The sequence below is a fragment of the Castor canadensis genome, chromosome 1, assembly GCF_047511655.1.
Source record: "Castor canadensis chromosome 1, mCasCan1.hap1v2, whole genome shotgun sequence".
NCBI lineage: Eukaryota > Metazoa > Chordata > Mammalia > Rodentia > Castoridae > Castor > Castor canadensis.
The window spans coordinates 61,241,415-61,251,973 of NC_133386.1; positions in this window are offsets into that span (position 1 = coordinate 61,241,415).

The following is a 10,559-nucleotide window of genomic DNA, read 5'->3' on the forward strand; positions in this document are numbered from 1 at the left end:
TCTGTCTCTTTCTCCAGTGCATACCACTTCTTTAGCTCAGGACTTTGTCACTTATTACTGAGTCCAGCATTGTCCCCCATGAGGGACCATATCATAAGTACTTAGTGCATTTCTTTTGCAACTACTCAATTGTGCTGATATGGATTGAAAAACAGCAATAGATGATAACTAATGAGTATGGTATTTTTCCAATAAAACTTTGTTTACTAAAACAGGAAGTGACCTGCTTTGAGCCATTGTTTGCTGATCTCTTAGATTCTGAAGCCCCCAAATTATCTCCCTGCCTCCAGAACCTTTCCCCTCTCTTTCTCATATTGTACACTGTTCCTACACATGTGATTTTTTTCACATATCATTTTTCTGCTGAAGATTCACTCATCTGAAGAATTTTAGATTTCTGGTAACTTCAAGATTATTTTTAAGACTCTAAATAGCCTTCATCATCCAAGTGAATAAAGCTAATTTCTCTCTCTTAGTTGCTTCCACAGTCTCTGTAGTTACCTTGATTGATACTTTGTGTTATGATTTCTATGTGTGCCTCCAAGTTAGACACAACATACCATGAGAATAGATCATAGTTTTGAATTACTGGAATTTAATGCACAATACATTAGGGAGTAGAGCTTTCAGAAGCACTCACTAAATGAATAAACAGAGAGGGAGTTGTCCCTCTGGCCTCTGAGGCTTTCAAATTGGTGCAGAAAATTGTTCCTTACAGAAGTTCTCATTTGATCTTCATAATCAGAACAATCAACACCTGGAAGCTTGGATCTTCCTTTTCATATTTTTGTGTGATTTGATGCCCACAGCAAAATTTAAAAAAAAACATATAAATAATATCACCTTCTTGAGCCTCATTTATCATCTACTCCAAAACAATATTGTGAGCTTTTTTTTTTTAGTGTTTTATTATTCATATGTGCATACAAGGCTTGGGTCATTTCTCCCCCCTGCCGCCACCCCCTCCTTTACTACCCACTCTGCCCCCTCCCTCTCCCCTCACCCCCTCGATACCCGGCAGAAACTATTTTGCTCTTATCTCTAATTTTGTTGAAGAGAGAGTATAAGCAATAATAGGAAGGAACAAGGGTTTTTGCTGGTTGAGATAAGGATAGCTATACAGGGAGTTGACTCGCACTGATTTCCTATACTTGTGTGTTACCTTCTAGGTTAATTCTTTTTGATCTAACCTTTTCTCTAGTTCCTGGTCCCCTTTTCCTATTGGCCTCAGTTGCTTTTAAGGTATCTGCTTTAGTTTCTCTGCATTAAGGGCAACAAATGCTAGCTAATTTTTTAGGTGTCTTACCTATCCTCACCCCTCCCTTGTGTGCTCTCGATTTTATCATGTGCTCAAAGTCCAATCAATCCCCTTGTTGTGTTTGCCCTTGATCTAATGTCCACATATGACGGAGAACATACAATTTTTGGTCTTTTGGGCCAGGCTAACCTCACTCAGAATGATGTTCTCCAATTCCATCCATTTACCAGCGAATGATAACATTTCATTCTTCTTCATGGCTGCATAAAATTCTATTGTGTATAGATACCACATTGTCTTAATCCATTTGTCAGTGGTAGGGCATCTTGGCTGTTTCCATAACTTGGCTATTGTGAATAGTGCCGCAATAAACATGGGTGTGCAGGTGCCTCTGGAGTAACCTGTGTCACAGTCTTTTGGGTATATCCCCAAGAGTGGTATTGCTAGATCAAATGGTAGATCAATGTTTAGCTTTTTAAGTAGCCTTCAAATTTTTTTCCAGAGTGGTTGTACTACTTTACATTCCCACCAACAGTGTAAGAGGGTTCCTTTTTCCCTGCATCCTCACCAACACCGGTTGTTTGTGGTGTTGCTAATGATGGCTATTCTAACAAGGGTGAGGTGGAATCTTAGTGTGGTTTTAGTTTGCATTTCCTTTATTGCTAGAGATGGTGAGCATTTTTTCATGTGTTTTTTGGCCATTAGAATTTCTTCTTTTGAGAAATTTCTGTTTAGTTCACTTGTCCATTTCTTTATTGGTTCTTTAGTTTTGGGAGAATGACCTCTACAAGGAAAACTATAAACTTCTGAAGAAAGAGATTGAGGAAGACTATAGAAAGTAGAGAGATCTCCCATGCTCATGGATTGGTAGAATCAACATAGTAAAAATGTCTATATTCCCCAAAGTAATCTACATTTTTAATGCAATTCCCATCAAAATTCCAATGACACTCATTAAAGAGATTGAAAAATCTACCATTAAATTTATATGGAAACATAAGAGGCCACGAATAGCCAAGGTAATACTCAGTCAAAAGAACAATGCTGGAGGTATCACGATACTTGACTTCAAACTATATTACAAAGCAATAATGATAAAAACAGCATGGTACTGGCACAAAAACAGACATGAAGACCAGTGGAACAGAATAGAGGACCCAGATAGGAAGCCACACAACTATAACCAACTTGTCTTTGACAAAGGTGCTAAAAAATATATGATAGAGAAATAGCAGCCTCTTCAACAAAACTCCTGGGAAAACTGGTTAGCAGTCTGCAAAAAACTGAAACTAGATCCATGTATATCACCCTATACCAATATTAACTCAAAATGGATCAAGGATCTTAATATCAGATCACAAACTCTAAAGTTGATACAGGAAAGAGTAGGAAATACTCTGGAGTTAGTAGGTATAGGTAAGAACTTTCTCAATGAAACCCCAGCAGCACAGCAACTAAGAGATAGCATAGATAAATGGGACTTCATAAAACTAAAAAGCTTCTGCTCATCAAAAGAAATGGTCTCTAAACTGAAGAGAACACCCACAGAGTGGGAGAGAATATTTGCCAGCTACACATCAGATATTGTGAGCTTTTACAAGTAACATTATTCAGGATATCATTGATGTGGGGAGCAGATTATGAGATGCCTATGAGGATATTAGCACAGCTGTGCCCAATATTCTGTAGGCTGTGTTCGGCACAGCCCCAGCCACAGAAGAGGTAAATGCAGAACAGCTGCTTTTCCTAAGTTGCTTACATTCAGAGAAGCAAGAATGCAGGTTCCTCTGGTTACAATGTCACACCCCTCCCCAAGAACTGTTGGTCCACCCTGTTTACAACTGGACATAAAAGACTCATTGAAGGAGGATACAGGTGGAATGCTAATGCTGCTGATGGCTGGTGTGTGTCTCCCAGCTTCCTGCACTGAGGATTTTACAGTGTAAATCAAAGGGTTTTTGGCTGGGACGCTTTTGTCTTTTGTCTTTTGCCTTTTTGGATGTGGGAGGCTTTTGAAAGGGAGAATTGCTGGAGGGAGATTGCTGAAGGGGGAAAATGAATGACCGAAGGGAAATTGCTGAAGGAAGGATTGCTGAAGGGAAAAGGATTGCTGAAGGAGAATTGCTAAAAGGGAATTGCTAGCAAGTCTGAGGGCCAAGATTTTAAGAAAGCTAAAGAGAACATGGGACAGTGCAAGTCTGAGCACCAAGGCTTTAAGAAAGCTAAAGAGAGAACAAGGGACAGTGCAAGTCTAGGGGCAAAGACTTTAAGAGAGATTATGCTAAAGAACAGCTAAGAGAAAACATGGGACAGAGTGAGTCTAAGGAAAGAGATTTTAAAGAATAGTGAATCAAGGTTTTAAAGAAGACCTTAGAAGAAAGGCTTTAAAGAATTGTAAAGGAGTAAGGCCTTAAAGAATAAAGATAGAGAAAAGAAGCAAAGTAAATGAAGAGAATAATAGAGATAAAAAAAGCAATGAGGCTGCTGTGCGTCTCCATCCAAGCACCCAGCACACCTGGTCCCAACTTTCTGTCTGTCTGTCTATCCTGGGTCCTTTCTGCATCTCCTGTTACTGCCCAGTTAAGCCCAGTTAGGTTTAGTAATAACAAGGGAGTAAGAAAAAGCTTACTCCAATTGATCCATGCTCTCTAGTTCTTATAAGGCCTTCCTCTAACTCACATTCACTGAATGGTGATCCACTTGACTATGGAGAGTTAGTTTTTGAAAAGCTAAGATCTATTCAATAAATGGGTTCCAAGTACACAACATAAAAGCTCAGAATGTGCCCCAGTTTATACATATACTTTACATAAATTATCATGAAAAGAGTTATAAATATGAAGACAGCATAATGAAACCCACCAACAATGTTTGAAAGAGGGTAAATGGAAATATAATGGAAGGGGTAAACTTGTTCAAGGTACACTGTATGATGCAGGTGCAAATTAACAAATGAAATTCCCTTGTATTATTAAAGTATGATAAATCAAAAAAATTTTTAACTAAAAAAAGCAATTATAAGCCAAGCATCAAGGTACACAATGAATCCTAGATACTTGGGAGACAGAGGCAGGAGGATCATGAGTTTTAGGCCATCCTAGGCAAAATTAAAAAGACACTATCTGATATGGATTCACACAGCTATACCCTCCTAATTTTTGACAAAGATGCGAAAAACATACAATTGAGAAAAGACAGCCTATTCAACAAATGTTGCTGGGAAAACTGGATATCTGCCAGCAGAAAACTGAAGTTATATCTATTCCTGTCACCCTGTAATAATATCAACTCAAAGTGATTAAGGATCTTAATATTAGAACTGAAACCTTGAAGCTAATACACAAAAAAGCAGGGAATACACTGGAACCAATAGACATAAGCAAGGAGTTCCTTAGTAGAACTCAAGCGGCTCAGCAACTAAGAGAAAGGATTGACAAATGGAATTTCATGAAATTAAACAGCTTATGCACAACAAAAGAAATGGTCTCTAAATTGAAGAGGTCACCCACAGAATGGGAGAAAATCTTTGCTAGTTATACATCAGACAAGATACTGATAACCAGAATATACAGAGAACTCAAAAAACTGAACTCCTCCAAAATAAATGGCCCAATAAAGACATGGGCAACTGAACTGAACATTCTCAAAGAAAAAAGTCCAAATAGCTAAAAAAAAAAAACACAGAAAAAATGCTCACTATCCCTGGCCATAAAGGAAATGCAAATCAAAACCACACTAAAATTCCATCTTACTCCTGTTAGAATAGATACCATAAAAACACCAACAACAAATGTTGGCGAGGATTCAGAAAAATGAAACCCTCATACACTGCTGGTAGGAATGTAAGCTAGTACACCCACTATGGAAAACAATATGGAGCTCCTTAAAAATCTAAAAATAGATCTTCCATAGGATCCAGCACTACCATACCTAGGAATATTACCCAGAGGAATGTGAGTCAGGTTACAACAAAGGCATGTACAAACCCATGTTTATTGCAGCACTATTCACAATAGCTAAGCTGTGGAAACAACCAAGATGTCCCACTACTGACGAATGGATTAAGAAATGTGGTACTTATACACAATGGAATTTTACTCATCCACAAAGAAGAATGAAATTTTGTCATTCGCAGATAAATGGATGGAATTGGAGAACATCATCGTAGATGAAGTTAGCCAGACTCAAAAAGCCAAAAGCCATATGTTCTCCATCATTAGCAATTTGTAGATCTAAAACAAATAGAGCAATATTATAGGAGGTGGGTCACACTAAGAGGAGTCTGTGTGAGTGAGTGATAGTGCAAGGGAAGGAGACCAAAAACTTGAATGAGGTTGATGTGTTTACTGCAAAGGAATTAATATAGACATTTTAAACTGGCTGGGGGCCAACATCGGAAGCGGACTAGGGAGTAGTGAAGAAGACTGGAAGAGGCAATCAGTTGGAGCTGCAATATACATATGCATGGGAATGACACAAGGAAACTCCCTTTATTTTAAACTAGCAAAATGTCATGTTTCTCATTTTGTCTTTTATGTTTTTTCTTCTACAAAATCATAGAACAAGAGGACAGAATAGGTTCTGTGGAGCAAGAGGGGCGGTTGATACCAGTGGGAGGAGGGAGGTGTCAAGGAAAGGAGTAGGAGGATGAATATGGAGCAAATAATGTATATACATGTATGTAAATCCAAAAATGATACCTGTTGAAGAATCAGGGGAGTGGGGATACTCAAATATGATATATTTGATACATTGTAATGTTGGGTCTAGGAATCTAAAGGACAGATGAGTGAGTATCCCATCCCCTATGGAGAGTACTATGAGCCCTGAACCCTGAGAAGGAGATACAGGGTATCATAAATCTGCCATGGGGCTGATAATCAAAATGCTCTCAAGGTTGTCCCCCCCATCCCTCAATAAGGGGCAAACAGACCAGCTCATCTAACAAAGCCTGTGCACAAATCCATGGCCAACAGGAAAAAACCACCTAACCGATGACCTAACCCAGAGTTAAAGTGTCCATAAAAAGTTCCAGCCTTCACCCAAGCAGGGAGCTACTGGTTTCCAGGGTTCTCTGCACTGCTCCATCTGTAGCATTTCATTTTTCTCTGATAAATCCTACTTTGTGTATCGGCTTGCCTCACAAGTCAGTCAGCTGCCTCACGAGCCAGTTCTCTGGCCTGCGAAGGCGAGAACCCTTGAAACCGGCCCTCAACATTTCAAATCGGCATAAATGTAAACTTTGTAAATAACCTTTGTAAATGCTACAATGCGCTCACACCCAGCATAATAATAATAATAATAAAAGCATGAAAAAGATCAGTAAACACTGTTGATTGAAAAAAAAAGACACTGAAAAATAAAATGAAAAAAATGGCTGATGGTGCCACTCAAGGGGCAAGGCCCTATATTCAATTCCCATTCACACAAATAAAAATAAAAGCTTTTTTAATGGGATCATTATATGTTAGATACTTTCATTTACATTATTTTATTCAAGGTAATCCTCCCTCAGTCCTTTAGATGGATATTATCACTACTTTGCTAATGAGGAGACTGAGGCACAGAGAGGTTAAGTATCATTTTCATTTTATCCCTAACAAGAAGGTAGAGCTGGATCTCAAACTCAGCCTTTCAGATTCTCAGTACTGTATTCTTTCCTCATACATTATTTGCCTTCATCTTCCCTTGATTCTTAACATTTGTAGAAAGCCAATTATAGATCATTTATAATTACAGAACTGTCTTGTCCAGTCCTGCAGCCTTATGCACTTGAATTTCTCCTAAACAATAAGGTTAATTTTAAGTTTGAAAACCATTGTTAAAAGTGATTTAAAATTTTTCCTACTGAATATTTAGGATAAACAATTAAAAGTTTAAGCCAGGAATGGTGGTATATGCCTTTAATCTCAGCTACTCAGGAGACTGAGGCAGGAGGATCACAAATTCAAGGCCAGCCTATGTAACTTACTGAGACCCTGTAAGGAATTTAAAAATAAAATCAGGCTGGGGATGTTAGCTCAATGATAAAGCATTGATCTAGTGCACATGGGCTCAATCCCCAGTGCCCCCAAAAAAATTTAATTCAAAGCTTTGTTGGGTTGTGCCTGGATTCTGAAATGGCCTGAATATGAAAACTGAATCAAAATTCATCCATGGTCAAAACAGGTAAGTGGGCTAGACCTGAACAACCCAGTCATGGTCAGCAAAAATGTCAGTTACAACATCAGAAAAATTCAGTAATAGGTGATCTCCAGTGGATATAATAGCAAAAGAAACAGAGGTCTATTGATTATTTAAAGTTTCCTGATGCTGATAATAGAAACCTACTCAAAAAGAACTGAGTGGCAAAGAAAAGAGACACAGAGATGAAGGGAGAGAGGGAATGAGAGAGAGAGAGAGAGAGAGAGAAAGAGAGAGAGAGAGAGACGAAAGAAAGAAAGAAAAAGAAGGAGAAAGTTAAAGAAGAAAGAATGTGTATGTGCCAGTGGCCCAAACCTGTAATCCTAGCTTCTCAGGAGGCAGAGAATCAGGATGATAGCTTGAGGAGGACTGTTCTGTGCTGGGTGGTAAGGTATGGTCACATTCTGGAGCAATAGATATCTTCAGTTATCTTTACCCAGTGTCACCTGCTGTTAATATTGTATCCTATTTACTCTATCATTTCTCTTTCTCTTATTCCTTCCTTCCTCCCTCCTTCCCTTCTTCCCTCTCTCTCTCTAAATACCTGTGTTTCTTAGCATCATTTGACAGTAAGTTATACTCAACATGTATCATGAGCCTTTATTTCTAAATTCTTAAGGATATATTCCCAGTTTCCTAGGAGGATCACCTTGATAAATGTGAATGAGTTTCCATAACCACAGTACAAGTATCAGCCTTAGCAAATTTAATGTTGATAAGCTACTTTCATCTAATTTATCAGTTGTATTTCAATCTCATCAGTTAACACAGTAGAATGTTGTTTATCTATTTGTTTATTTAGAGACAGGGTCTCACCATGTAGCCCAGGGCTGTCCTGAAATGTGTACAGCTCCTCCTGCTTTGACCTCCTGAGTCCTGGTATTACAGGTATGAACCACAATGCCTGGCTCCAGAAGTGTCTTTTATAACATTATTCCCCTCCAGTACAAGCTCCAGTATTCCATTTATTCTTTAGGCTACTTTAACATGGGATAGATCAACAAGAGTTTTTTATGTCTTTTATAGATATATTTTAAATAGGGTCAACTGATATGACTATACATTTACACATGGGTTTGATGTAGATTTTGAAGGAATTTGGGATGATGACAAAAGTTTTGGCTTGAGAAACTAAATAGATCTCATTTATTGTTACATCAAATATAGCAAGGATAGGGAATAGGTATTAGGTGTAGAAGTCACTAAGGAAGTGACTCTTTGTGAAAGAGACTTTTAGTGCTCCCCAATATTTGGTTCTCCTCTCCTGAACACACTGGAGGATTATAATTCCCCATCACTTACAGCTATCTGAGGGTATGTAACCAGCTCTCATCAGTGGGTTGGAAGCCTCCTTCGTAAATACCTAAATGAATCAAAATCAGTATACATTTAGACAGTTGCACACCCATGTTTATTGCAGCACAATTCACAGTAGCCAAGACATGGAATCAGGCTAGGTATCCATCAACAAATGAATGGATAATGAAAATGTGATATATATGTATATATACATTTATATATATACAAATGATATCCATAAGTAGTTTCAACAGGTCTCATTTTTCCATTTACATACTTGTGCACACAATATTTGCACTATATTCACCCTTTTACAACCTTTCCCCACATCCTCCCCCATCCCACTGGTGCCATTCCACCTGACAGGACTAGTTCCTCCCTCCTGTTCTCTGATTTTGTAAAAGAAAAATAAATGACATTTTTGTTTGTTTAAGATAGCTACACAGGGAGTTTCTTTGTGACATTTCCATATATATATGTATTATAACCCAAATTTGTTCATCTCCTCGATTTTACTTCTTTCTACCTTAGTCCCCTTTTTATGGTGATTTCAACAGGTTTAAAAATTCTATATTCATTCTTGTATAGGATGTACATTAACCATATTCACCTTAACTTCCTTCTTTGACGCTATGATGAATGTCACTGAAATTTTGATGGGAATTGCATTGAACATGTAGATTGGTTTTGGTAGCTATTTTCACAATATTGATTCTACCAACCCATGAGCATGAGCGATCTTTCCATCTTCTGTAGACTTTTTCAATTTCTTTATCAATGGTTTATAGTTTTCTTTGTAGAGGTCTTTCACATCCTTTGTTCAGTTTCTTCCTATGTATTTAATTTTGTTTTGGCGGGGAGGGGGCTATAGTAAATGGAATTGTTTTTCTATATTTTTTCTCACTCTATTCATTGTTGTGTACAGAAAGGCTACTGATTTTTGTGAATTGATTTTGTATTCTGCTACTTTGCTGAAGCTGTTTATGATGTCTAGGGGTTTTTTGGTGGAGTTTTTCACGCTTTTAGGTAAAGATCATGTCATCTGCACATAAGGATAGTTCGACTTCTTCCTTTACAATTTGTATTCCTTTTATTTCTTTTTCCTATCTTATTGCTGTGGCTAGGGATTCCAAGACTATGTTGACTAGGAGTGGAGAGAGTGGACATACGTGTCTCATTCCTGACTTTACGGTAAATGGTTTCACTTCCCACCCCCCATTTAGTATGATGTTGGCTATAGGTTTGTCATATATAGCCTTTATTATGTTGAAGTACAGCCCTTCTATTCCTAGTTTCATTAGAGCTTTTATCATGAAAGGATGTTGAATCTTGTCAAAGGCTTTTTCTGCATCTATTGAGATGATCAAGTGGGTTTTTTCTTTGTCACTGTTAATGTGCTGTATTACTCTTAATAATTTGCATATGTTGAACCATCCCTGCATCCCTGGGATAAAACCCAGGGATCATGGTCTATGATCTTTTTGATATGCTTTTGAATTTGGTTTGCCAATGTTTTATTGAGGATTTTTGCCTCTAAGTTCATTAAAGAAATTGACCTGTAATTCTCTTTTTTTGTTGTGTCCTTGTCTGGTTTGGGGATGAGTGTAATACTGGTTTCGTAGTATGAGTTTGGCAGTGTCCCTTCCCTTTCTATTTCAAAGAAAAGTTTGAGGAGTATTATTATTAGTTTTTCTAATAAGAATCCATTAGGTCCTGGACTTTTTTTATTTTGGGAGACTCTCTATTGGTGTTTCAATTTCATTGCATGTTATAGATCTATTTAGGTGATTAATATCCTTTTGGTTCAGTTTAGGATGGT